Source organism: Xylocopa sonorina, chromosome 9, assembly GCF_050948175.1.
Source record: "Xylocopa sonorina isolate GNS202 chromosome 9, iyXylSono1_principal, whole genome shotgun sequence".
Lineage (NCBI taxonomy): Eukaryota > Metazoa > Arthropoda > Insecta > Hymenoptera > Apidae > Xylocopa > Xylocopa sonorina.
Genome location: NC_135201.1, coordinates 6,885,900 through 6,908,349, shown reverse-complemented (window position 1 = coordinate 6,908,349; position 22,450 = coordinate 6,885,900). Strand labels below are relative to the sequence as shown.

General features: G+C 51.1%; 1 protein-coding gene across 2 annotated transcripts in view; it reads left to right on the top strand.

Annotated features, from left to right (window-relative positions):
* The window catches only part of LOC143427313 (uncharacterized), a 194,791-nt gene that overhangs the window by 72,745 nt on the left and 99,596 nt on the right, over nt 1-22,450 (top strand). For both annotated transcript variants that reach the window (XM_076901342.1, XM_076901341.1), the window contains exon 2: nt 5,520-5,602. The gene's annotated coding sequence lies outside the window, so the exon portion shown is untranslated. The remainder of the gene's footprint in view (nt 1-5,519; nt 5,603-22,450) is intronic.

Genomic DNA, 22,450 nt, shown 5'->3' with positions numbered 1-22,450 from the left:
AAACGAGTACCTCGCAGTCTCGTTCCGACACTTCTGGAAGGACTCAATAATCACCATCCAGCGCTTGGGTGCATTCGACTGCCTGGCAATCTGCTCGCAATTCCCTGAGCAGGTTGTTCCTCAACTAATTCCCCAGGAAACCGAAGTGGAGCCGGCAGTTCCGTGTCATGCAGGTCGCGCGGCGGTGTCGTTCGACAGCGGTGCAATCGAAACGGCTGACTACTTTAAAACCGCCTACCCTCCAGAGCCCTCTGAGGCAGACAGTCCGTATCCTTGGACGAAGCGTTAGGTGCGCCAGGACAGCCGCACCTACGTTGCTCTCGTAAATCCTTCTCCCGCGGTCCCAGCGTAGCGAAGATGAGGTCTACGTCGACGCGTGACCACGTAGCCGAAGGTACGACCCACTACGGTCCGGTTTATCTTGCGAGGACTCGTAACGCCCGCGGTACGTTACGTCGAAGAAGATAAAAGGTTCTTGAGGGTGAGTCGCGCGGTACGTGCCGCTGCAAAGAGGTTACCTTTTACGGCCAGCGAATAGGCGACCTTTAATTCGTCTCGAAATGGTCGCGCGAGCCCAGTAGTCAGGTAGAATCCGACCATGGCTAGGATGGATGGTGTTTCGTATCATCGGTAGGTACGAATTTGGAATTCAGCTTTGGATGTTCGGTAAATTTCATCGCGAGGAATTTATTAGGTTGCGTTAGTTGCTTAGCTTGGGTTTATTCCGACGTCGAGTCGTGTCCTACATAATTTTCAGTCCCAGCGTCGCGTCGGCGGTCGAACAAACGGGATTCGATTAAATTTCATACAGCGCGACGATACGATCTTGGGTATCGAATTTTCATATTTCCTTTAATTGAAAGCCGGGTATCGGCGCGGCCATTTAAAATTCATGCCCAGTTGCCCGAAATACCGCGCTGTATAATTTTCACGGTGGCGAGTTAACGTTTCCCAGCGAAGCAGCGAGGTATCGCGAAATTTCCAGGGCGAACGTTTCCACGGGGCAGCGAAAAATCGTTTTCGAAAACTTCGTCGACCCTTCTCTCGGGGTCGTTATATGAATCGGAGGACGAAAGAGTCTCGCGTGGCAAGATCAAACGCGATTTGCGAGCTCCAGTCGCGGCGTTTAATTATACAGCTTGTTTTCCGTTATAATTCCATAATTTCCATCCGCCCCGAGGGAAAAATTTCCGTCCATTTCACGAATTTCCCAGGCAGCCACGAAAACGTGATAATTACTCGAACGGCGCGGACGGCGAACGCGTTAAATGAACCGAAATTATTTTATTTCAAACAAATATCTCAGCTCATTAAACGACACGATATATTTTACATAATGTCGTTACGCGTCAGACCGCGGTGAAACGTCCGCCAGGCGAATTTATTTCCCCGCGAAACAAGTCATCGCTAATTCTCCTGGCGGCCATGCGACCCCCGATTTCCCATAAGAATTACACGGAATTAAAACGTATTAATGCGCCTCGCGTGGGCACACGTGCCCCTGGAAACGAATACGTATCGTCCAGCTCTCCCAAAAAAAGACAATTATATTTCATACATATTTGATTTAAATATATGGAAACGAGGCTATCGACATTTCATTCACTCCGTTCCCCTGTTTCACGTCCACATAGAATCAACCACAAGTTCAGTCTGTTCTTTTTCGTACGAATATCGACGCGTACATTGTTCACGAGGAACCGAGTTACAGTAATTCAACGTGCAAGGGTTAACCATCCCCTATTCAAGATTCGTCGAGTATCAGAGAACGCGTTTTTCGATGATAGAATTTTCGAAGCTATCGACGAGTCTAATAGCCCGTATAATATCCGACAAATTCAGCCGTACCGAATAACATTTACGATGGCCTATAGAACGCTGGGGGAATTACCGATGTGTATTCACCGGTGGTCGGTTCCCCACGAACGTCTGTCCACATCGAGCTCGATTCTCGAGACGGCCGCCGCTTTCAAGGGCGATTTCATGCGACGGCGATTTAAGATCTCTCCTAGCCTAGCTGGAGAGTGGCGGTCTCCAGTTCCTCTTTTTGCACACGGACGCGAACACCCATAGACATTCAGGATTACCGTGAACAGAAAGGGAAGAGGGCAGAGTATTTCTCGATGACCGAGCATCGACCACGATTTTTCCTCCTCTTCTCGTTCCATCCTCCCCGTACAGGCTCCTCCAAATACCTCTGTCGCTTCGTGCGCCAAGTAAAATCATCGACAGAAACCACCCCCTGAGCACGGTTTGTACCTGCTCCTACGAGACACGGTAGACGACGCCAGCTCTCGTTCCTTTCGATCCTGCGGCTCGGTTACCAACGTTACAAGCCTCGAGACTCGAGGGTGCGACCTCTCCTGGAACGCTCCCCTATCCAGCAGCCTTTTTCCCGCCTCCTTGCTGGGAGATATATAGGCGGCCACTAAACTCCTCTGTCCTTGCCATCAATTTCAGCGCACGAGGCTCGCGGTGGTCGCGGCTCTCGTCCACGCAGGGCTCGTTTGCCAAACGCCTGCTGGCCCGATCTTTTTGCGAGAGCCGCTGCGTCCGGTCCCGCGCGACGGCGGCCATCGTTCACGGTGGCCTTGCCCGCGTGGGGACCGCTCCTAAGGCCTACTGATGGAGGACGAGACGGGCGACGGTGTGTCACGGTGACTGGCGAAATTGAATTGGAGATGGGGCTCTTTCGATCGTGGGCGTGAGTGGAATTTAGGTCCCTCGGGCTTAAGGACCGTCGCGCGATGGGTATTCCTGTTTTTCGCCGCGTTCGAGGAAACATTCGCCGGCGTTCCCACGTGTGCGCGAGATCGAGAGGCGTCTGAGCGTACCACCAGAGGGAACGAAATATTGTCGTCGATCGTTCACCAAGATTTTCCAATGCTATCTCTCTCTTATCGCGTGATTTTTAAACAGCGATCGTTCCACGGGACCTGGTCTCGTCTGCGGGGTCTGTTTTACACCGGTTCGGGTGTACTCCTCGTTTAAACGATCGCCCCCTGAGAGGGCGATTTCAGGCGCCTCAACTGGCTCCCTGGGACCAATCGCTCGCCCCCGTGAATCTTTTACGAACGCGCATTATATCTACTTTTATCTAGGGCCGGTCGAGCGAAGCGATAGGCAAACAATAATTCCCGCGGATGAGACATTCATGCGAGCCCTGTACCATAAATAACCCCAGTGAAATTGCATCGTCTGCGCGTTCAACTCGAGGAACGACTGTTGCCCCTGTCTGCTGTTTTATAGTCCCGGAAAGTTGTAGTCTGAACGGGCGTAAATAACGCGGCTCGGCTTCGAATCACTCGAGAAAACGACTGTTTCACTCGGTGGCGGGGTTTCTCTGTCGGGTCGATGACTTTCGCGGTTGGAATATTCAGCGACGCTTAGGAAGAAAGCGTAACTTTAACGTTCACGTCTGATTCAGATTTCAGCCAGACCGAGTCTCCCTGAACCGGCCGAACGTAATCCAACCACAATGTAATCTGGCTCAGGCCTAAACTAAATCTGGAATGGTACATATCAAACATAGTGCAAATCTAATCTGGGTATAACGTAACTTAATCTCCACCTAATCTAGCTCTAACGGTGTTTAACTCGACCTCGAACCAGACTGACAATGAGCACAGTCTACCGCGGACCGGTCTAGACGAAGTCTAAATTTCTGACACGCGTCGCGACGCGTCAGAGCCTTCTTCAACGTAACCACTGATCCATACGCGCGTCTTTCGAACGCGATTCGATTCGAATTAATACGAGTTACGAGAAGAAAAATCGTAACGCGCGCGAATCGCGCGGCGTCGAACGATCAGACAGCGGGGCTGTCAATTTCGCGATGACCCGGGACCCGGTGCTTTCGCGGTGTCGACGTTTTAATATTTCAAATTAATGTGGATCAGCGAACGCAAAATGAGAGGAACATATTTGACCGCGAAAGATTAAATGGTTTCCCGTTACATCGTTATGCTTTCAGTGGGATACAACGCGTTTATACGCCACCCCCTCTGGCTTCTAATATGACGAATTAATTTGGCAGTGAACGGATGCGAGACGGAGGGGGGAAAAACACGCTGGCTGAAAGAGATTGAACGGTCCATTGTCATTCTGTTGAATCATGATCATCTCGCATCAACATGACCGTATTTTCATTTGGAAATTTTCACCATTCGAGATTCGACGATACGTAACCCGTTTTAACCGCTCTAAATGATAGGATTTACTCGCGGCGGAATAAATTGTCTATTCGCGGCGTTTCGAGTTTAATGTTTATTTCAATTGTGCTTCTGAATGCTCTTTAATTGCGTCGGAATATTCCAAAGCCTAATCGACTTTAACAACTCTTGGCCATTTTTTATTTCATTAATCGATAATTGAAATCCTCGAATTCGCGGATATTTTCAGTAACCGACCGCGAACCAAAGTTTCGAGCTCTAACTACGAACTAAGTCGAAAGACAGCGGCGAAACAACCCTTGTATGGTCGATATTTCATCGAAACTAAACGATCCTCCGCCGCAATGTCGACACGAGTGTCACTAGCCGTAGCGGGGGAGCAGTTTTGCTCGAAGAAACAGAAGGCGAGTTTGTTTGCGGACCGTGCTGCAGATATTACGTCTAAGAATCAACCGGGGTACATGTTTCTCGCGCTCGATGCAACGTTTCCCACGAACACGTGTCGATCCCTCGGCCCTTGTGTACGAACGTCCACAAGATCTGCCCGTTTTCTCGAGGATATCGTGTCCTCGAGCCAGGATCCCTCTCCGCCGTGTAACCGTGCGTCCGTGCGCGTCTACTCGTATCGGGATTCCGGTGTGTCTCGTCCAATACCTGTTCGATTCAGACAGCCGTATATGATATAACGCCCACAGCAAACAATATATGTAGGGTGCTCGATAAAGTGTAGCCGTGGTATAGCCTCGTGAAAAGGAAGAGAGAGAGAGAGAGAGAGAGAGAAGCTTCCAGCGGATGGCGCGAGGTGTTATCTCTCGCAGAGGAGACTCGTGTGCTCGAGAGTACACCGTTTTGAATTTCGTAGGAAATTTTCGAGTATCGCGCGTGCTGTGTGTCGCGACAAAATACGAGCGCGGATGGGAAACGTTACGAAGCGTATTTATTCCCGGCGTCCCTTGGCGGAAATTGAAAGTGCTTAAACGCGGATGTCGTATCGTTGTAGCGAGCGTGCGCGACGAAACGTGCGTGCACGGTGTCGAAGCTACTTACAGGACCTCGAAGCAAGGGAAATACGAGCTGGATTTTCGCTTACCAGTCGAATTATTTTCCTGCGTCGCGAAATTCCGCAGGCCCTGTCCGATTGCCTGTCCTCCCGTTGTCGAGCGATTCGATGGCGACTTGGCTATATAGGGCGACGCAAAGGAGACGTCGCGCGATGCGCTACCGAACCATCGTGTACACTGTCGATAATTAAATCGTTATTTGTCAAGCGCGATGTGCGTTAATTTAATGATCGAAATCGAAACGTACCAGTTGATTGCAATTCGAAATTTGTTTCGTGTGTTGCAGAGTCCGCCATTTTGAATGTACGATGCGGTGATTTCAGAGAGGGTTGGATACCTGGGGACAATTAGAGTGCAGTGCTACAAGTGGTAAGTCGAACGTTGAAATAAAACCGAACGTACAGAGGACGGGGGAGTAGGGTGGGGGGAATCATATTTAACGAAGCGACGAATTAAAACTTGTCCCGCTCGAGGGTTGAATCCGACGGCCGCGGCTGGCTTGCAACTGTTGGCTGGCGAAAGTATTTCGAAATTAGAGATAAAAGCGATTTAGAGAGAGGGCGGCTCGATTCCCCGTGAAATGGGAAGCTCTGTCTGAATCCATCGCAGTTTTATTTACTTCCTGCGAAGAAACACTTTGACCTCGAAGCCTCTGGCCATCGCGCAAATTCGCCATTCCGCGCGCGCGCGCGCGCCCCCGCAGAAGAGAAAGAATATAATCCCCAGCGCGAAAGCGTAGAGGCGGGGCTGATTAAACGGCCGTTAACGGGAAATGAATTTTAAACACGATTCCCCATACGCGCCGCGAATGCCAGTCGGAAATGACCGCGAGCTCGACTCCTTTCCTTGTTGAAAGTTGCCCTTTACTTCTGCGCGGATTATTATTTGCACGGGCCGCCGTTTCCCTTGCGCAAGCGATTTTCAGGTCCAATTGCTACGAATGTCCATTTCGAACGAGATGTCTTAACGCGTTTATCGTATCGTTCGATGCACGATTAACGAACTTCAGGCTGCGCATAATCGCAGCTGAAAAATGTCGAACCTGATCGCTCAACGCGGCGTAATTCCTCTCTGAAACTCGAACGACTCTTCCTCGCGGCGCCACTTGAGCGGTCGCCGTGTTTCCTTGAGGAACGATTCATTTCCTGGCGGATGTTCCGTTCGACGACGAACTTGCGGCGGCGTTGCACCCGCGCGCGAAGATAAACGCGGCCGGATCGAGTCCCAGTTCGATCTCGAGTCGAGCTGGCTGGTCTGTCTGGCGAGGCCGATTAATCGATATGTCCCGTCATCTTGGCTGAAAGCGAGAGTGCTCCTTTGAGACGAACCGATCACCGAAAGGGAACGGGGAGGCGTATCGAGGCGTCCTTCCTTCCGGTCTCTTCTTCACCCGCTCCTGCATTCCTGTATCCAGCCAAATGCCTGCTCCGCGTTTGTGTGACGTCCTGTTTCTCCGTGAAACATTTAGTCGATACTCGAACGAAATATAAATGGAACGAAATTAATTGGGTTGACGAAATATTTCGACGACTGATATTTATTGTTAACCCTTGACTGTTAAACGTAGGGTCGAAAATAAAAATCAGAAGGTTTCCACAACGAGAGGAAGACCACTCCGTTCAGTGGGAGCAAACTTTCTCATTTCTCTTCCCAAAAGCTGTCCACCTAGCCAGACCGAAAGCTAGCAATCCCTACGTCTACCCTCCGGTCCTTCGTGCTCTCTTGTCTCCACTCTGGTCCTCGAGTTTTCCATATAAATATACATTCAGCCGTCGGACAGGGGCTGCAGACACTCGTCTGAGAACCCCTGAGATCCTTCCTTTTAGCTGCTCCATTCTCGCTTCGATGAGAAGAGGATGTCCGGAGGACCGGGGACCATTGTCTTAATTGAGAGAGGTTAATTCGAGACGGACGAGTTCTGAGAGTTATAGACATTCGGCCGTGTTTAGCCGGGGCTTAGACGACGGCTCCTCTTCATTGCCCGATAGCGCAGAGACGAGGACACGCAACCGACCCCTCCAAAGTGTCCGTCTGCCTCCGTTTTTGTCCACGTGGATTTATAGAAGCACGCCCAGATCGAGCTGCAGCCAGGGGACGTACGCGTCGTATCTCGCGCAGATTACGTGCCGGCCGCGAGATTTCGTTACGAGTTACGGCCCAGGTTTCATTCCGTGCCTTGCAATTTATCTCTTATCAGCCCCGTACCGAGCTTCCGGATGGGGTTTCGCTTTCTTTCGCCCGCTATCGCGCGCCTCTACAGCTGACCAGGCAATTTTCAGCGAAACGTTGACTTTCGAAATTGGCATCGCAGCGTCGTGGAACTAATCAGTTTCGAATGAACCACCCCCCGTTCTCTCCCACTGACGATGTTCGATTATGCACATCAAGATGTACAACAGTAAGCGGAGACCGCGGGTTGCGAAGTTTATCGAATTTTTCCGGCAACTAACCGAAACCATTCTCCTTTGAAACGTGGAACCGAGCCACCCTCGCTGAAAGCGGCCGCCGTCGAAACGTCAATTACACCGAAAACAGTGGCGACAATGGGCCATCGGGTGTACGCGAGCGCGCCCCCTCTACTAATTTCCACTCGGGAAAACGTTATTTCGCCCGTCGCCGTGGAAAACGCCCGGACAAAACCTCGTCTCGCGCGCAGGGGTTGTGACCCAAATCATGGCGAAAGAACTACTTAGCCCCGTTCCACCGTGCCCCACTCCAGCCGCCCTCGCCCCCGTTTTTCTCTTTGTCGTTTAGTCATTAGGGCTTTCAGGCTACTTAGACTAATCTAACTTTTAACGGAGCCGGAGCGTCGCCTCGACGGGCAAGAAATGTTTTTGAGCCGTCGCGCGACGGACGGGTGGGGTGGACGACCTCAGACACCCGTGGCGCGCGTCTTACCGGAGAGCACCCTTGCCCCGACGAGCACCCTCATTGCATAATGTACCCGCTGAAAGGCAGGCGGGGTACGAAACGGAGCTTCGTGGCCGTCGAGTCGCATCTCGATTCGAGGGCTTGTCGTTGATGAGAGTGACTCTCCTCGCGCGAGAGATAGAGATAGAGAGAGAGAGAGAGAGGGAGGGAGGAGGGGAGAGTCAAGACCCGTGACACGGCAAGGAAAGGGGTGAATCGAGACCAGGAGGACGGGAATCGTGGCAGTGTGTCTCTGAAACGTGACCGTGCATAACGTAAATTTCGTTGCGAGGAGCGAACGGGGTGGCACAGGAGAGGGTGGAATTATGTGGATCGAGCGGGATCGATAGCTCTATCGGTCGATGCGTGGACCGAACGAGAATTTTAGAAGCTCGTTCTTTTTGAGATTCAATCTTGGAGAGTGGACGAGGCGGTTTAATTTATTCCATGCACTTGCTCGGGGGTTTGATGCTGTTTGCGTGAAAAATGAGTCTCGAGGAAATTAAAGCGGCAACTAGGGAACAACGAGATCCCACTAATCAGTACTCAGATAAAAGGCGGTGGAAGGATGTTTCATTGGACCGAGGAATTTCAATCAATTTATTCCTGGCCAGTGCAGCTAGTAGTAAAAGGTATCCCGGAAGGTATCCAATAACACACGCACCAGGCGTCCATTTTCGTCGAACATTGCTGACATACTGGAGCCACCCCTACGGCAAAAGTGGCCAGGGAGAAAGAGGAAGAAGGCACGGTTGGACGAGGAAACGAGAATGAGGGGAAAAAATATCGAGAAAATGATAACGACGCAACGAAATCTGAGACGTGATCAAGCACGTGGGAAATTTCGCTGTGGAAGCAATGGAGGAGCCAAAGAACGACGAAGCCCCGGGTGAGAGACAAGGAGGACGCGAAGCTTTGCTTCCGTTTCACCCGGTCCGTGCTTCCGGAATTCTGGATATCCCTGTTATCGAGTGCTTTTTATTCGATTTTCACGGTTGCTACGCTGTCCATCGTCGAGCACACCCCTTCGTTTCATACGGGCGTTCTCCCTTCGAATGAAGTAATTCAAAAAATTCTCATCACTATTTTAATATAGGCACTGTACACGAAATTTCGCGAGACAAGTTTCCTCGTTGCCACGTGCAACAATAGCGGTGTCGAGTTCATTTGAAATTAATTATTATAAAACCTCGCCCCTAAAGCCAGCGGTGGGAAAAAAAAGCGCGGTATCGTTGGAAATTTCTTTCCACCGGCGTGGAAGAAGCCGTAGCTGGTGGACGCTCGGTTGAAACAAAATACATCGGCGAAAGTAATGAATCCGAACAAAAGGGAACCGCGCAGACGAGCCACCGAATTTGTATTTCGCCCGACTCGGCGCCAATTAAATTTTAATACCATCGGTATTCCTCCGCCTCCTTTAATCAAATACCATTGGTCCTGCATCAAAGTAGCTCGGAATCCCTCGGACCGAGGGGTGGCCTTACAATTAAAACTTTGCTCCCGGCGTCTTTCTCTTTCAGCGTCGTTCTTCGCCTCTCCGAGTGCAAATAAACTGTCTCCTGGCCCGTCCGCGCCCCTCGTCGCCGGAACTTTCGCCGCGTCGCTTGATGTATCGCGCGGCCAGAGGAAGAGGTTAGGGTGGTTACGCGAACGACGGAACCACCGCGTAACCATAGAAAACGTGACCTCGCGCGTTGTTACTCCGGCTAATGAACACCTCGTTGTTACCGGAAAATTGCAAACGTAGCGCAACATTTCGATTGCTCGCGTCGCGCGTTGGTTAGGGGATGTTTTAGGTTGTGTCGAGTTGCAGGTCGCGGTGACGCGCGTTCCGCCTGTTCCGATCGAGCACGCTTCTGGCGTGAAAACGTCTGGCGGTTAAAAATTCCGTGGAATTATCGAAATACGTTTTACGAGAGACACGAGGGGAAGTATATTTCTGAAACGAGCGGAGGAGAGAGTTTCGATTTGAGTAAATTCGATCGGAGTAAACCATGGAGGACGGATTTTCAATTTCTGGGGGAAGTAGTTCCCGAAGTAAAGCACCGGGCGAGGGTATTTCTTTCGGCGGGATTTCGCGCGAGCGTAGTTAGAGTCTCGATGAAAAACTGAATGGCTTGTAAGTTCGAGAGCAGGTGTCGGGGTGGAATAAAACTAGCGGACCGGCGGGCGCACAATATTCGTCAGCTGGCACGGTTTCAACCGGACCCGTCAACTTTTCATCGTCAACTAGAGATTTCATTTCGCTAAATTAACACGGTGCCAACCGTTCTCAGCGTCGCGCCCTAAACTCGAATTCGAACAGGAACACCGCTCCTCGCGCGTTCCATCCTGCAAACTTTCGAGGTCCTCCAGTGACGTAAAAAAGAAAAGCTAATCTCCGCGCAACTGCTAGTTTCCAAACCCCCTGTAGCAGACGCTCCGCAGGCTGCGCTCACCTCTCATAACCCGCCTCGCTCTTCACCAGCCACCCCCCGAGCCGTACACTTTTTCCGAGGCCAATTCAACGCACCGTTCAACCTCGATCCCTGGCATCCCTCGCAACATGGCCAGAGAGCCCAGCAGAGCCCAGCAGAGCCGCCCCACCTCGAAGATCGTCTCTAATTGCCCGGTGGCGGAATCGTCGGTTCCGCCATTACCACGGACAAAGAGTGGATCCGTTCGGGGTGGATCGTTGAAATATTGCCAGGTGGCGGATATCAGCCACGGCCTACCGAAATGGCTTCCATTCCTTTCCGGCAGCTGACTCCGGATTAACCGGCCCGCGAGGGTTCCTCTCGGATAGCTGACTGAGGGGTATTAAAGCCGGTCGCCGATATTGCTTTCTTCAATTTGCAACCGCTCGCAGCCACCGACGCGTCCTCGTGAGCACCTGAATCAGAAACGCCGTTTCGAGACGTCGCTGGACGCGGAGCTGGACAAAGAGGCTTTCTCTGATCCGGAACGGATATGACTGGGAGAGCCGAGTTTCGATCCGTCGCGTTTGCGGGGGTGAAAAAGTTGGATGGCGAAGAGAGCCGCGAGATATCTCACTGTTGGATTGGGTAATTGTAACGCGACACTTGTACCGTCGCAGTCAATTAGCTCGATAAGGGGGAACCAGGCGTTTCTCAATGAGAATACCATGTAGGAGCGGCAAAGTCGACGCATCATCCCCCCGTTTTCGCCTGCCTCGTTGAACACGCGTATGGAAGGCTCTGCTTTTTGCTGTTCTGACTATGCAGGCTGGTGGGACTCGATGAAAATTAGATCGTCTCGAGAAAAACCACGCTGGCGTTGGTCCCAATGTTACTTGTCCTGGTTGATTAAGTAAAAGCAGAATAATTATTAATTCTCCTCCGTTGGTGAAAATTCGCTGTTGCTGATAATCCATCGTTCGACTACTGTTCTTTTGGCTATGACTACCCATTTTCACCCCGGTTGGACAGTTCCTCGTTCGACCGTCGCAAGGCATCTATCGTCCCGCGAGGTATCCATCATTTTTGCTCCTGCGGAGTGGAAAAAAGTGCGCCGTTAAAGGCCGGTAACGATCTGCCGCGAGTAACGGTAACGATGCGTGGCTGATTCATAAGCTTAAAAGAAAACGAGAAGAAAAGCGAGATAACAACCGAAGAAACGGAACGCCCGTCGGAGGAGGACTCGTAAAAAACTTCCCCCTGAATCATCCTGGCCACAGTTCCGCAACAACTCTCGTTACGATGTCACCCCTGCGCCAAAGTGGTGGCCGTCTGCGCGAGCCAGCAGACGTCCCCCGTTGTTATTACCACGGGGAGGTAAAAATAACGCGGCTAACTTCTTCTTCGCCCGTGCCTCCGTACGCGCTCCACGAGTACTCGCCTCCCCTGAAGTGATGTTGCCACTCGTGGGGTTAATTTGGGGAAGCGTTAAGGGTGATTCGGAGTACCGATAAGTGGCAGGAGCGACGGTGTTTAACGCGGGAACCTCGTTGGGACGATATTTATAATCCCTTTGAATCTTGAAACAACGCGTTCGCGTCTTCCAGCAGTGGAATTTTTAATATCCACGGACAAATTTAAGTTGGCCCCTATCGATCCGACGAAATCTAACTGGGGAACACCACCACGATGGACACGCGATATCGATAACGAAATATCACAACTGCGACAATGGGCCGGGATATCGATCCCGCAGGGGACGAAACACGAGACGAGGGTGGACCATTCGAAACACAGGACTGCGACGGGGATGACGCGTCAGCGCGACGCGTCGACGTATGAGAAAAACGCGCGGACAGCGGCGAACGAAGATTTGCTTTTAAGCCTGACGCGTGTGGAACGCATCAGACGTTATATACCCCTTGGTGGTGGTGTATGGGGTTGCTCGTCGCGGTGGCGCCGCGTCGCGGCCTAAAATTAGATCCGCACGGGACAATGGACCCCTCCTGATGAAGAGACGTGTCCGTTGGCGGAAAACCAGGCTGTACCCCGACGACAACGACGATCTGAGACGATGATGCCTCGGAAACACGCTCGACGAGGAGCTGTTCTTGTAACCGGTTTTTAAGAACGATAATAAAGGGGAACGACGACGGGGCTGGCAGTCTGTTGCGCGGGGTAGAGCGATTCCAAGCTCGTGACGAGAGTCGCTCGAGCCTCGTCAACGTCGGTATTTGTGTAGTAATTTAGCAGCCGGCTGGTTCTTTTGGGACCACGTTAGGGAGAGACAAAAGGGGTTAGGTTACCAACAGGTTTTACACGAGACGTAATCACTTCTTAAATATCCTTTGTGCCCGCAAAAAGTCTTGTTTCGCGATGCGATACTGCACGGACACGTTACACCTGGTGTCGTTAATATTCGGCCAACGCAAATCTTCGATGTTTCGCTTGGCTCGCTATTTTTTTAGAGGAAATTAGTAATTCAACTCTGCGTTTCGGAACGTTCGAGAGCTCGAGTCTCTCCCAGCTCGCGTCGAACGCTCGGCTCGTATCGCGGGGGGGTTGCAATTCGAGGGCCTTCGAGATCGAATACGCTCGAAATTCGAGTCCGTAGGCGGACGGTTCGCCCGGTGATTTCGCGCCTTTAATATCCAGTTTAAATATTCATGAGGAGCCGTGCGAGATATCGCATCGCGGAGAACGAGGGATCCTCGACGCGCGTATTTTCGAGGCACCCTGCACCACCACTGTTCGGACTGCACAGCGAGCGAAAGGTGTTTTTTAAATTTCATAAGGGATCCGCTAGCTGAGAAACGACACGCAATTTTGTTTGAAACGCGGCTGCGGCGGCCTCGAACCCTCCCGCGTTGGGTTATTCGCTGTTTAACATCGAGAGGATGACAATGATTCTCGACCAGCGACGAGGAAGAGCCACTATATTTCCGCTATCGCCGAAATAAATATTCATAATGAGTGGAGTGTTCCAGCGGACTCTGCGGAATTTAAATATCTGCATGAAATATAAAGGTATCCTTTCTTCTGAGGCTTGCCTGGCCAGCGACTCACGTACACTACTTAAGCTTGCGCTCTGCAAAAATGTCACATTTTCAAACTTGGAATTTCGCGATTAAACAACGATCCTTCTCGTTTCGAAGTTAAATTGCTAACAAGATATTAAAGCGCTGAAGGGTTTGCAATAATTTATCGCTCGAACGTGAATTCGAGTTCTCGATCGTTCGTCCATCTCCTCGTGCGTGTTTAGAAATTCCACGGACCACCGAAATTGTCGAGCGGAAATAAAATTCTGGAAGAAGTCAATTCAGCGAAAGATGGCTAAAGATGGCAGGTGTTTACGAGTATCTTCGCAGACTTTATGAAAAATCGAACCCCCGTCCGTGCCCCGAAACAGAGAAGGAGACGGTCCCGTTTATTTCCTCGTGGCCCACTTCGCGCGCAAGAAACTCATTTTCGAAAGTGACTAATCCATAAAAATGCATTTCGCCCGGCTCAAAGGATAGATGCCCCGGTATTCATACTTGCATCAGCGACGTCAAAAAGATTAATGTCTCGCTCGCGGCTAGGAGAGCGTCGTTTTTTCTTTCTCCACCAACACCCCTCTATCTTTCTTCTACTTCTTCTTTCTCTTGCCTTTTTTCTCCATTTTTATCTTTTTTCTTTTCTCTTCCCTCTCTCTTTTTTTTTTTGTTGCAATGCGAAGGATGCTGGAAAACCAGTATCCGGAAAAAGCACTTTCCGCCGCGAAGAAATTACATTCTCGTCCCCCTCTCGCGGATTTCTTCGTTTGCATAAAAATCTTGATAACAAAATATTGTAACTCGTATTTTCCGTCGCACGTTCAACCACCGTGCGCGGTCCGGTGTTTTTAGCCAGCCAGAGGGAGAGGGGGGGGAGGCGGGGGGCTGGAAAAATGCTGGCTCTCCTCGCGTCGCGTCGCGCGGAAATTCCGCGACGGCCCTTGATGGATGTTGCGGGGGATATTTCCATGGCCGCGTTTAAATTTCTCGTCCCCAAAGGGACTAATGTCAGACCGCGTTTCGTCTGACGAAGGTGGAGCCTTTTCGTGGAGATTAAGATTGCCGTCGGTCTCCTTGGCAAATTATATTTTTTACTGCACCCTCGTCTCCCTTAATCTATTTTACGCAACGGATTATCGATATCGTTTAATCGTCTTTGCGAAATTAAAAATTTAACGCTCTCCACCGCGAACAGCGTTCAGGGTTCATGGAAAATGTACCGTAGCGTGCGAAGGAACCCCGAGGAGTCGCAACTTTCGTCCCCCAAACCTCGATACACCCCGCTGCGATCGTGCAGGGACGTCAAAAAGCATCGATGGCAATGACACGGACAAATTTCGCGCCCTTTGACAGCCAGAAACGAGGGGAGACACAACGGAGATGCGTCCAAGATGAAGGGGAAGCGTGGGGACGAGGATAGGATGAAGCGAGAAAGAAACAGACGGGTCCGTGGCCATAAATCACTATTAAATCTTGAAAGGATCGAGTCCGTGGTTTGTCGAGTAATCTATCAGGACAGTGTAGCTAATATAACGGTCGAGTAATTGCGGCGAGCGTGCACGTAGAGTGGCTCGATCGATCCGCACTCGTTGTGTGCCTAATGACCACGCAAACGACGCGTAACGTATGCTACCAGCCCGCCACTGAATTAGTAATCGCATTATTTGTGTTTACGCGGGAACGAAAGTAGCGTTCGTGACGTTGGCCAGCTGTCCGCCTCTACTTCTCTGGCCACCCTGTTTACCGTGGCGAAAGGTGCGGGACGACGTGGCTGCACAGTCGTTGTTTGAGCATTCAATCTTGGATCCTTAATTGGGAGACTACTTTAGGCCCTGCAAAGTGCAATTATGGGCCCCCGGGACTTAATGGACGGCGTAACGACGCAAAAATGACACTGGAGACGACGAATCTCGAGCCAGGCCGTACCCTATTTGAGCGTGGAAAGTGGATCCGCTTTCGGTGTTTAAAAGACAATATTCCACGGGTGGCGGCGAGCACGGTCATCGAGGAGGCCGGAGGGAGGATGATCAGGGGTGGTCGAAGATCCACAGCTGCAGTAAAACCTTCGGAATTTCTCGAGGCTTCGAACGAAGCACCGAACTCCGGGAACTTCTGTAATTTTCGAACTTGTACGATATTAGAGTTACTCGGACCAGGGGCTGCCGGTAACCTTTGGATTGTTCCGTTGGACTTTGAACTTGTTGACTCTGGAATTCATGGATTTCGGGGATTGCCTGCGTTCTTATCTACCGGGGACTGTTGCTTTCGATAAAGTTTATTTAACGCCGTTGTAATCGTCGCCACGATCGCTCGATACAGCTGTTTCCCCTATTCGAGGCGCGAATTCGAAAACCACGGCGCTCGAGAGTGAAATTCTAATCGAGACGGGAATCAAGTCGAAAGGGTTGCACGAGGGTACGCGCGCGGACAAGGACGCACACTTTTCCAGCGAACTTTCAGTGTCACCCACTTCTGGAAGTCTGTAACACTGCGTAGTGGAGTATTGTTTAGCGAAGATTCATCAGCCTCGCTCGTAACACATCCACTCCAACGCTGGAGGCTAACAAACGAGACCCAGTCACGGATGAGAAACGGGCACCGGTTAATCTCCTCTGGGAAACAATTGCAAAAGCGTGTTGAACCGGTTCGAGGGGCTGTACCCTCGTTTTGTAGCTTAACCCGCCGGCAAAAGAAGACCGTCGCTCTTCTTCGAGGCTATTTTTCAACATCGCCGTGGAGTTAATTAAGTTAATTCGAAACGTGCCAGCGGCCAGCCGGACGGTCGCGCGCGCGCGCATGGTCCGCGTAAACTTTCAATTTGAAATCTGCAGCCAGCTACCGGGGAGAAGATTAAGAACCTCTTTTTGCTTGGTCGTAACGCTTATTATCTTGAGCGTAAGACCTCGAAAAACAGGGAGACAGTAATTGCCGCCGAACCGAGAGGGGGCGAGAGGGACGAAAGGGAGACACGGGGTAGGCGGGGACGTCGAGCCGTGTCGCGGTTATGCAAAAGCAGACGACGGGGCTACGAGGCCACCCCAGGCTTTTAGCGGAATTGCTTTTACTAACTGATTACATAACGTAATAAAGGTTATTTTTACGCGCGAGCCTCCGAAAACGTTGCTACCGACGATACGTCACCGACGGGGACCGCTCGTTTTATTTAAACCACGTCAATTTGCATTTCCTTCGCGACGTTGCCCTGGAACGCGTCCCAGTAACGCGTTCCAACCTTGTCGCGGGGACGCAGCTTCGGAGTCGAGCGGACGCGCGATGCGTTTTTGGGGGCGGAGAGCGTCTCGAGTGGTAAAATGCGAGGCCACGCGTTGACGAACGACGGAACCGCAACGTCTTCGACGTTGAACGTAGCCAGTCAGAAGATTGAGATTCCGATCGAGCAATCGCGAGCACCCCCGTTGCATGACCAACGGAAACCACTCGCACGAAGATCGATTTTCAATTAGATTGATGTCACGCTCTCACGAGAGGGGATCTGAAACGTTCAGGCACGAAACAATTGCGTTCTCCAACGAAAACGAAGAGGACGGATAGAGCTATTCAGAGACTTGAGAGACTGGCGAACGTCATCCATATGTACCCGTTAAGTCCTGCGCCACCCCTAACAACGCGAAAGTGACGTTCAGACGGAAGGGTGGTTGCCAGGCAACTGGTCACATCGAAAGGACAGAAGTGATGGACTAGACAACACTTATCGAGTCCTTGTATCCATTGCCCTCGTTCCAGCCCTTCCGCGCGCCCCTCTCCTTGGGGATGATCCCTCGTAAGGGATACTTGCCACCTGACCTTGTACATAATCCTAATTTTTCTACCAGAACTCGCGCATCGATCTTCATCTTGCTGAGAGCCGCACGAAATAGCGTTGTCATCAGATTCGTCTCGACTTTACGCGCTCTTTACTTCGAGTCAATTACTATCAACAAGAGGGTAGAGGTTAGGTGGGATTAGTTGGACGGGTTTTCGTTGGGAATATTCGTTAGTAAAACATCGCACGAAGTAGCGCGAGGAGCCTATTCAATATTTGCCCCTGATCGAATTCTATCCGTCAGAATTCTCAATCAAGAGACCTACCACCGTAGACAATACAGTTGGGTGTCATCGGTTGGCGTTGCGCGAACGTGCACCGTGCAATTGACACCGGGTCGCGTTACGGACGCCATTTCCGTTCCCCTCTCGGTCTGGTTCGTCCAGGGGGTAGATTCCTCCGGACGTGACGGACGCGGATCCGAGAGCGTGGAATCGTTGCGCGAACGCGCCTACCACCCCTTTCTCTGTCTCTCTCTCTCTCTCTCTGTCTATTCCTCTCTGTCTGTCGCGGCCCTTTAGCGCGGCAGCCACTCGTGAGGCGCGCGGGTGGCTGCGTGAATAGGATCCCCGACGATAGTGGCTCTCGAATTACCCGACGCGTCTCGTGGCAATAAATACCTCGATCAATTATTCCCGGCTGGCAGCCAGAGCCGTGGAGGAGGCGTACAGCCGCGTGCAGCTGTTTGTTTCACCCGAAACGTTCCGCCGATGATGTATCACTGGCGCGCTCTTTTTCCCGGAGGGTGGGCCCTCCGCGCGAGTCAGATCGTTCGGATTAACGCGCCCTCTAGACCCCGTCGAGGGCGTTTCTCTTGAAGAGGATGGAAAAATGCCTGCCACCGTCGAAGGGGATGCTCGTAAGAAGGGTTAAAGAGGAAACTACCCGAGGAGTTTAGGGCTGTCTGCAGGGGCGACGAGGCGGCGGTGGTGCGAAATAGCAGGGAACCGTAATGGAGATGTCTTACAGGCTCGAGTTAACCGCGTCCGTGGCGTCGAATAGCCGGTGGTCGCTGCGCGTGGAGCGTATTATTGGTCGAGCTGCGATTAGGGGTGGGTCTGGTGGAGAGAAAAGAATAGCCGGTTCGGAGTTTCGATGGTCCGCGATCGGGATCGTGGGTCCGTGGCTATAACGACGGGGGCACAATGGGAATAGTATGGAATGGAAACAATGATCGTTATAATGGACACGTGACAGTGATGTTAACAATGCTGGCTCAGGATAATACACCGGTTCCTGAACTGCTCGCGCTGCTCATTGTCGGGAAATATCATTATGTCAACTGTGGAAAGTTTATGGCAATCAGTGGCATTCTGCGGCCTTCCGTTCAACCTGCTCTCGTTCGCTCGCTCATCGACCGATAGAAGAACTAATTCTCCTAGGTTTTTATCAACGCTGTGTCTCTCGTAGCATATGAATACATCGATTTATTTCGTTCGTTTGCTTAATAGAAAATTATGGACCATACATTTGGGACGAATTTTTCATCCACTTTGTCCAATCGCGCAAGGGTCGCATTGTACATACGTAACGTGTACAGAATTGTACACGGCGTTGTTGTACACGGTATTAGAATTGAATTAGCACATTGTTACAGCCGCTGGATTACTATTAGCACCGACACAATTACAGGAACTCATTGTTCCCGATCGGAACAATGATAGTGTCTAAACAAAGCCCGGGGATCATCATCGCTGCACAAAAGCCATTACTGGAACTGCGCCCAATCATTAAAACCTCTGCTGTCACTTACCAGTTAACTGTTCCCAATTACTTGGAGGAGGGAAATAATAACGGTAATAGAAAAACAATCGAACGCGAAGAGGGGGTGGGGGGCGCAATTGGAAACGTCGGATTGTCGAATCCCAGACGCGAAATATTTTCCAGCGCCACGGATAGGTCACCCAGCGAACATAAGGCTTCCCCGCAAAGTTTCCATTGCACTTCAGCCGAAGTTACTTATCCTTAATCCAGGTATTACTCGTAGACGGAATGGAGCCAGACTCTCGGATCTGTCACGTCGAGGAGGAGCCACGGTGGAGGGTTAGAGAAAGGGACAGAGAGACTCGAAGAGAAGAGAAGAGAGAGAGAGAGAGAGAAACGGCAAATTAGTTCGCATCGACCAGAACGCGCGCGCGCTTCTGCGAAGACGACGAAGATGTATCGCGAACGACACTTATCAGCTCGAGATGTGCTCCATTAATTTGTTTAATTGATCTTGATCTACGCTCGAAGAATCCCTCGGTTCTGGTCCAATATCAGCCGCGCTACGGTACCACTCGTACGGCTTAATCGATGCCGAAGTCGAGGAGGAAGTGATTCCCCTGGTCGAGTGGTGAATAAGTCCGCAGCGTTCGAGGGTGCTGGCTTTGAATATCGATTAGACGGCTGCTCTCGCGTTTCGATCAATTAAAAAGGGTTGCTACTTCGGTTTACGTCTTTCGTTGCTGTTCCAGCGTTTCAGTTTTTTTTTTTTTTTCACTCGTGTATTTCGAACGAGAACAAAATGCTGAATGCACGTGCAATTATCGAGGCTTCGAGGAAGGTTTTCGTTACATTGCGACGGGATTGAAAAAAATTGGGGGGTAGTTTAACGTGCATCCGCCACGGTGGTACACGCGAAAGTCAGAGAGGGAGCAGAAAGGTGCTTTAATTTTCCAAGGCGCAGAGACAAAGGGACGGCTGCATTATCGTGCGCGTTTTAATTAATTTCAGTTAATTAATCGAGCTGCGCGCACGATACAAGGAGCGCTTTGTTGGGGTTTTAAATGCGAAATACTCGTTGCCTCGAGCACGGTGTAATGGATAAAAATAGGAAAAGGTTGCATGAAAAATAGTGGCGACGCGAGCGTGTCTTTCAGGGCAGAGGAGGAGGAGGAGGAGCAGGAGGAGGAGGGCGGTTTTAATTTCAGCCGGGTACAATTGCGCGGAGGGGAGAGGGTTAAAACGCGTATCTTTCGCGCTCGATTGCGACAATTGTCTTTAAAGTGGCTTAAGTAAGTCACGTTTAGAAGAAAATTGAGCTCGCCGCCGTAATGAATTCCGCGCGTTACGTTTACCCTCTGTCTTGAGCGCGCCCGTGCATTTATTGCGGCTGCCGCAGTTTAAGAACAGCTCCTCTGCAAGTATACCATAAAATACTCGAAGATATAAGCGAAGTATATACCGTTGCGATGCACTTAAACAAGTGTTCGTCGCGCAAGACAAACGGCCACTCTAACCACGGCCATCAGATCGTGACAGTAATCATCCCATCAAAGCTACGCACACGTTCATTCCCAACGTGATCGAGTGCTCGAGCCTAATCTCGATATCACCGCACGCTATCGTTGCTACTCGTTCCTGAATATTTCAGAGTACGCCATCGAACGCACTGATCTCGATCAACAGGAATCGCTGTCAACCCTGCGAACGTCCGCCGCTCTACACCCTCGTTTACGATCGAATCGCGCCGTCTGCCGTTCGCCAAACGTTCGCCGCAACTGTCCACGGCAATCGCGCGGGGTGCAAAGTCAAGCGTCGATTTTCTATCGCCCCGTTAGCCGAACAAAAGCATCGCGTCTAAATAATTCCTCGTAGCAGGTGAGCCAGCGTGGGTAACGTCGCGATGACAAGCGGCGATACATCGTCCTGGTAGATAGGCTCTGCTCTACGAGACCGATCTGTTATCAGCGTCACCGGCGCAATAAAGCAAATTGTCATTGATGTAGAAGCGCGACGATACCTTCGCCACGTGCTCGCGCTGTCCAGTCTGAAAACAATTTGTACGATAACACTTTTCTATGCTCCTCTATCGATACGATGGACATCAGACGAATCGTGTCTTGTAGGAGAAGAGAAATAGTCCAAAGTCTCCTTTGAAACTTAGCGAAACGGAATCCTCGTGGCGTATCGATTAAGCTTGCCAGCTAATAATTCAGTACACCAAGCATTGATATCCCAGGCGAGCCACAGCGGAATTAACAATTAAGTGGGCAAGAACGAACTCGCGTGATTTATCGCAAGGAAATATTGCAACAGGCGAACTTGGATCCCAGCCTGTGGACCCCCTCCGTAACAATGTCTAGATTAGAAGTTCATTATGACGAGGAACGCTGTTGAACGTCTCGATGGGATCAGCGAATCCAGGTGACCGATTTTGCGGCACGCGTGCCACCCACGGGAGCCGCTGAACTTTTCGTACTGCGAACGCGAGCTTAATTATCGTTCTAATGTTGCGTGTCCCGGTGAATCTGTAATACGAGCGCGGAATTCGGGCGCGTGATTACGTGGTTTCTTGCGTCGAATACGTGAGAAGCATCCTCCTTTTTGTTCCACCGTTGCACGGCTGCTACCAACGGGAAGCCTGGGATCCCGTGCGTAATTATTGCTGCGAAGCACGTCACGCCGCCACTGGCGGAGTTCTGTTACACGCACGCCGCTTGATTCGCTCGACGGTGTCTTAATGGAGTCGGACAGGGGATGAGGGTTGGTGGCGAGGGTGGTTAAGATGGAAAATTCAGACGCGAAAGTCTCTGAGCGGAGTTCGAAACGAAGCTGCGCGCCCCCGTTCAGACGCGCGATATCCCAAACAGTTTCTTATCGGACAGTCGAGTAATTAAATTCCGCACGGTCGAGCTAATCTCTGTCGGTCGGCAAATATTGGCTTCAATCGCAGCGCGGATTGTTCACTTTTGTCGAGAGGAACTGTTTCGCCCGAGTGTACCTACTCAAAGGTGGTTAACTATGCAGCCAGAGCGAGGGGGAGAGGCTGCACGGGGCACGGTACAAGTATTCCCCTAACAATCACATAAAAGATTAAAGTATCCGGCATATACGTTCGCGCTGACCCAGTTGCGGTTAAGAGTCGTACAATACGCCTGAAAGCAAGTATTCACGTGCTGCGAGCGTTTTACAGAAATGAAGGCGGAACTTAACGAAAACATCTCCGACAGGAATACCAACTACCCCGACATTTTTTACCACCGCGTTAACTCCCTTCTTCTGCGCTACCCTCTTGTTTCCACCTTTTACAATGCACCGCGACGACTCTCAGCGTCCGACTTGCCTCGAT